Below are 6000 nucleotides of genomic sequence, written 5' to 3' on the forward strand. Positions count from 1 at the left end.
GAAGTAATGGAACATTTGTTGTAAATGATACATATATAAAATACGGCAACCCCTCCCACCCATCAGAAAGCTCCAATGGCTTCCCTAACAACCTTACCTCTCCAGCTCATCTGTAACCACTCTCCTAAAATACGCTTGGCCTCCTTTCAGTTCTGAAAGCACACTAAATTCTTCCCATCTTCCATTTGGGGCACTTGCTGTTTCCTCCACCTGGATTCTCTCCTTGGCACCTTACAAAATTGGCTCCTCACTCTCCCCCCAAAAAGAACTTCTGTGACTACCCTCAGGTCTCTCCCTTTTCAGTGTCTATCAGTCCCTTACTTGACACCTCCACATCACTATTCTCAATTTTTAATTATTTGCTTACCTTTTATGTCTCCCCTCACTATCCTGTAAGTTCCCCAAAGATAAGACCTCATCTGTCTCACTGCAGTGTAATCATAGGCCCTAGTACAGGAGCTGGTAAATGGTAGGCTCTCAGGCACTATTTGTTGAATCAGTCACTGAATCAATCAAATAGTGAATAGGTCTTAGATGTTTATAAAATCAATGTGAACAATCCACGAAAATCTAGTATTTGGGAGAATAGCATTAACCACACTTCCTTCAATTCAGGATATCACTAAGCCCAAGAGAAACAGGCTAGCATCCTAAGATTTTTAGAGATTAAGACTATCGGCAAGGCACAGTGGCTCACGCCTATAATCCTAGCACTCTGGGAGGCTGAGGCAGGAGGATTGTTTGAGCTCAGGAGTTCGAGACCAGCCTGAGCAAGAGCGAGACCCTGTCTCTACTAAAAATAGAAAGAAATTATATGGACAACTAAAAATATATATAGAAAAAATTTGCCAGGCATGGTGGCACATGCGTGTAGTCCCAGCTACTAGGGAGGCTGAGGCAGGAGGATCGCTTGAGCCCAGGAGTTTGAGGTTGCTGTGAGCTAGGCTGACATCACGGCACTCACTCTAGCCTGGGCAACAGAGTGAGACTCTGTCTCAAAAAAAAAAAAAGACTATCCATTCTAAAAACAAATAAAACTGTATGTCTGTGTGCCCTCCCAGTCAGTCTCATCACTCCCTACTTCTGTGCTAATCTCAGAAATATTCCAAGCTTCCTTCCTCCGATGTCTCAGTACAAAACAAATCATTTTTGTAATCTATAACTCCACTGACTAAACCAAATTCAATCTTTCTCTAGTTTAGGACTGTTCAAAAATAAATAAATACATAGAATAGAATAAACCAAATGCAGAAGTGCCTGTATTTGGTATTAAAGAAATACTCTAACGAACAACCACTACCACTACTTCTATCACCACCACTGCAAATATTGGACTGTACCTAGTCTGCAGACTAAAAACATCATTCTTTAAAACTGGACATCTTTTCACTGGTGCTAAAAGGTTTAAAAAACAGAAATGGAATTATACTGGACATAAAGGCATAAACGTTTTTAATTAGTTTCTTTTCTTTTTTTTTTGGAGACAGAGTCTCACTCTGTTGCCTGGGCTAGAGTGCTGTGGCGTTAGCCTAGCTCACAGCAACCTCAAACTCCTGGCCTTAAAGAATCCTTCTGCCTCAGCCTCCCGAGTAACTGGGACCACAGGCATGTTCCACCATGCCCCATTAATTCTTTGTATATATTTTTAGTTGTCCAGCTAATTTCTTTCTATTTTTAGTAGAGACGGGGTGTCGCTCTTGCTCAGGCTGGTCTCGAACTCCTGACCTCAAGCAATCCTCCTGCCTCAGCCTCCCAGAGCGCTAGGATTACAGGCGTGAGACACCTCGCCCAGCCAAGGTTTTTAATTAGTTTCTTACAGAAACTTCTAAACAGCTCTCTTACAGAATGCAGTCAAGCCTAAACAGCTGCAGTACAACTTGTTTTTGATATCATTAGTTCCCAAAATACATCTGCTCAATTTGCTCCCCAAGTTGTTCGTGACAGCAGTCGCTTTTGACTCTTTGGCTTCTTTCTATATAATAATACACATATCAGGCTGTCCAGATGACAGACGAAAGTCTATGACAGTATTTCCACAAATGAAAAAAGGGACGGTCACCCGAAAGAGAAGAAAATTAAGGTGTGATACGTGCCTTTCCATTCAAGGCCCACAATCTGGAAATCCCATAAATGATTACAGTAGTAATAGTGACTAACTGGTTTTTAGTTTATTTCATTTAGTATCCACAATAATCCTATTAAGGGCCACTGTTATTCACTGCCATTTTAGAGTTAAGGAAACTGAGGTATCTGGAAGTTAAGACTCTTGACCTAAAATTAAAACCTAGCAGAGTCAAGATTTGAACGCAGGCAGACTGGCTCCAGCATCCTTCTGTTACACTTCCACCAGAAGCTTCACTGCTGCTCTCCTGCCAGGCCCTGCCATACTCTCAGAAGCTTTCCCTTCAATCCAATTAGCAAGCTCCCGGTAAACACTGTACTCCCGCTCACAGCTTCCAAGTTCTGGGCACCAGTGCTGTTCCACAGCTTCTTCCGCCATGCTCTACCCCTAACACTGAGGAGGACAAAGAGAATAGGTGATAAAAGTTGCTTAGGTGCTAAGAGAACCAAAGAAAATCACCTCATATAAGCAGAAGACAAGCCAAGGACCACTGGAATGCAAGTCGGCCTCAGTTCCAGTCCAAGAAAAAAGTGGGAACACGATTATTCCCGTCGAAGACAAATTTGGATTATGCCTCTTTTGGCCGCAAGGCAGAAAAGAACGGAAGAGGTACTAACGTTCACAGAGTGCCAGCCACATGCGCCCTCGGAGAAGACAGAACCAGGCCAACGGAGGCTAGGTGGGGGGAAGGGCACTCAAGAGTTCCGGGAAAAGAAGAAACCCAAATAATGGGGTGCGTACGACCAAAAGGGAAGGGAAAGGAAGTGGACGCCTCCCCCACAAGCAGAGTGCAAGAAATAAAAAAAAAAAAGTGTAGGAGCTATTTGGAGAGAAGGCTGCCGAGAGCCTCCGAAGCTAGGCCGGAGCGATGGGAAGCCCCAAAGGGCGGGGAGGGGGAGGAGCCGAAGGGAGTAGGGCCCGCTCAGAAGAGGCCAGAGCGTAAGCGCGGGGGAGCGGCTCCGCGCCAGGCCTTCCCAGGAACCCTGACCCAGCAGCCGCAGAAAAAACATAAAAGATGAAATGACTGGAGCCGGTTGCACTTCCCTAACTTCCATCAGAGGTGTTCACTCACCTGGGTCCGCCGCAGCGATCGCAGCACCAGCCTCGCAACGGCACAACTGGCCTGAACCTCGCCCCCGCCCGACAGCGCGCTCAGCGTCCCCGCTCTCCGGCGACGCCAGCGGCGACGTCGGCCCGCGGCCTCCTGGGAAATGTAGTCCTGGGCCCGCCTCTCCTTGGCAACTTGGAGGTCTCTTGAACTACGCTTCCCACAAGACACAGCGAGCGTTGGGCCCGCCGCTTTGCGTCACGCGCCCGGTTGTCGGCAGTCACGTGGGCTGCTCGGTTCCTCCCCTCCCCCCGCCTAGGTGGCCTGGTGAAGAAGGAGGGAGGTGGACAGAAGGGGCGGGGGCGTCGCTGACGCCACTGCCCCCACCATTTTGGAACCAGCCTCGAGGGAGGGCCTGAACCTCACCTACTCCTGGCCGGCCTGCGCCGTGGAAAAGTCTCTGAGCTGAGAATCAGGACGCCTGGTTTTCAGTCTCTGCTCTGCCACCTCTCGCTGTGTGACCTTGAGCCATCGTCTCCTTTCTGAACCTCAGTTTCCTACCCTGTAACATAAGGCTCATGGTTCTACCCCACAGAGTTGTTACGAGTCTCCGACAAAATAAAGCACATCGAAGCGGCTACTGGCCTGAAAGCACAACGCAAAATAGAGGGTGGTTCGTGGGGTTTTTTTGTTTTTCCGTGTTTTTTTTTTTTTAGTAGTGTGACCTCATTCGGAGACCCGGGAGCCCGGATGGACAAAGCTCTCTCCAGCCTCACCTCCCGTTACTGCTCTCTCGTCCTCCTTCCCCGTGACTATGAGATCACAGGAAGATTTCCTGAGGGTAGTTCTGGGACGTTTGTTAAAATGGGTGCTACTTGCCTATTGAACCAGAAGTTTCCAGGGGAATGTGGCCCTGGAATCTGCATTTTAAACAGACCTCTCAGGTGATTATTACCCACATACAATTTATCGGGGTTTTGCACAGGCTGGTTTCCTCTGGAATTCCTGCTCTAATGCACTCGCACCTTTAAGGCAGCTCAAATGTCACCTATTCTGTGATGCCTTCCAAGTTTACTAGCTCCTCCCCATCTCTGTGCTCCCACAGTTAAATATGCACCATATTCTACAATTATCAGGGCCTCTGTTTATCTTCCCCACCAGACTGTGAGCTATTTGAGAACAGAGATCAGTTTGGATGGATTTCTGCACCCCCAGGGCGAAATAGACAAAGTACACGTCAATAAATATTTAAAGAAATCTGCTCTTCCTGAGAGAAAAGCTGCCAGGTTGAACTCAATCCCAGGCCATGCCACATCAGTCCTCACCCTTCCTGCTCTCAGCAGCATTCCTGCCACACTGCTTACTTACTCCTTTCTTTGAGTACTTCTTGTGGGCCACGTACTGTGTACTGCTTCTTGAAACGTTTTGATTCTATTTAATTATCAATTCACAGATTTCCTGGTTGTCTAACATAGACCATGCCCAGTGTGAAATACTGAGAATACAGTGGTAAACTAGATGGATACAAAAATACATAGTCACTCCTCTTGGTTTCTGAAATATAGGAATATCTTAGAGATGTTTTGGGAGTTCTGTTCCAGACCACCACAATAAAGTGAAAATTGTAGTAAAGTGAGTCACACAAATTTTTTGGTTTCCCAGTGCATATTAAACTTGTGTTTGTATTATATTTTAGTATATTAAGTGTGCAATAAAATTGTCTTTAAAAAGGACATATTTTAATTTAAAAATAGTTTTTTGCTAAAAAATTCTCATCTGAGCTTTCAGCAGATCATGCTTTTTTTTTTTTTTTTTTTAACAGGCCCCAGGACAGGGGCCCGAGAAGTCGCCAGATCATGCTCTTTTTAGTGGTAGAGGGTCTTCCCTATATTTTGATGGTTGCCAACTGATCAGGGTGGTAGTTGCTGAAGATTGGGGTGGCAATTTCTTAAAATAAGGCAACAATGAAGTTTGCCACCATCAATTCATTCTTCCTTTCATGAAAGATTTCTCTAGCATGTGATGCTGTTTGGTAGCATTTTACCCACAGTAGAATTCTTTGAAAATTGGAGTCAATCCTCTCAAACACAGCCACTGCGTTATCAACTAAGTTTATGTAATACTTTGAATCCTTTGTGGTCATTTCAGCAATGTTCACAGCATCTTCACCAGGAGTAGCTTCCATCTCAAGAAATCACTTTCTTTGCTCATTCTTGAGAAGCAACTTCTTCTCATCATCTCAGGTAGCAGCAATTCAGTCACATCTTCAAGCTCCACTTCTGTTCTAGTTCTCTTGCTATTTCCACCACATCTGCAGTTACTTCCTCCACTAAAGTGTTGAACCTTTCAAAGTCATCCATGAGGTTGGGCGTGGTGGCTCATGCCTGTAATTCTAGAACTCTGGGAGGCCGAGGCTGAAGGATTGCTTGAGCTCAGGAGTTCAAAAGCAAGAGCAAGACCCTATCTCTACTAAAAATAAAAAAAATTAGCTGGGCATGGTAGCACCTGCCTGTAGGTCCAGCTATTCGGGAGGCTGAGGCAGGAGGATCGCTTGAGCCCAGGAGTTGAGGTTGCTGTGAGTGAGGCTGACACCACGAAACTTGCACAGGCAATGGAGTGAGACTCTGTCTCCAAAAAAAAAAAAACCAAAGTCATCCACAAGATTTGGAATCAACCTCTTCCAAACTGCTGTTAATGTTAATATTTGGACTTCTTCCCATGAATGACAACGGCATCTAGAATGGTGAATCCATTCAAAAAGGTTTACCAATTTACTTTGCCCAGATCCATCAGAGGAATCGTTACCTATAGCAGTATAGCCTTACAAAAT

General features: G+C 45.6%; 1 protein-coding gene across 2 annotated transcripts in view; it reads right to left on the reverse strand.

The window, feature by feature from the left end:
* The window catches only part of THRAP3 (thyroid hormone receptor associated protein 3), a 53115-nt gene extending 49715 nt beyond the window's left edge, over nt 1–3400 (reverse strand). The window contains exon 1 of one of the 2 annotated variants that reach the window (XM_045548255.1): nt 3195–3400. The gene's annotated coding sequence lies outside the window, so the exon portion shown is untranslated. Of the gene's footprint in view, nt 1–2581; nt 2937–3194 lie in introns of those variants that run through there. The other variant, XM_045548254.1, reaches the window with a different exon arrangement.
* Between the last annotated feature and the right edge of the window lie 2600 nt (nt 3401–6000).

This window comes from Lemur catta, chromosome 3 (genome assembly GCF_020740605.2).
Source record: "Lemur catta isolate mLemCat1 chromosome 3, mLemCat1.pri, whole genome shotgun sequence".
Classification (NCBI taxonomy): Eukaryota; Metazoa; Chordata; class Mammalia; order Primates; family Lemuridae; genus Lemur; species Lemur catta.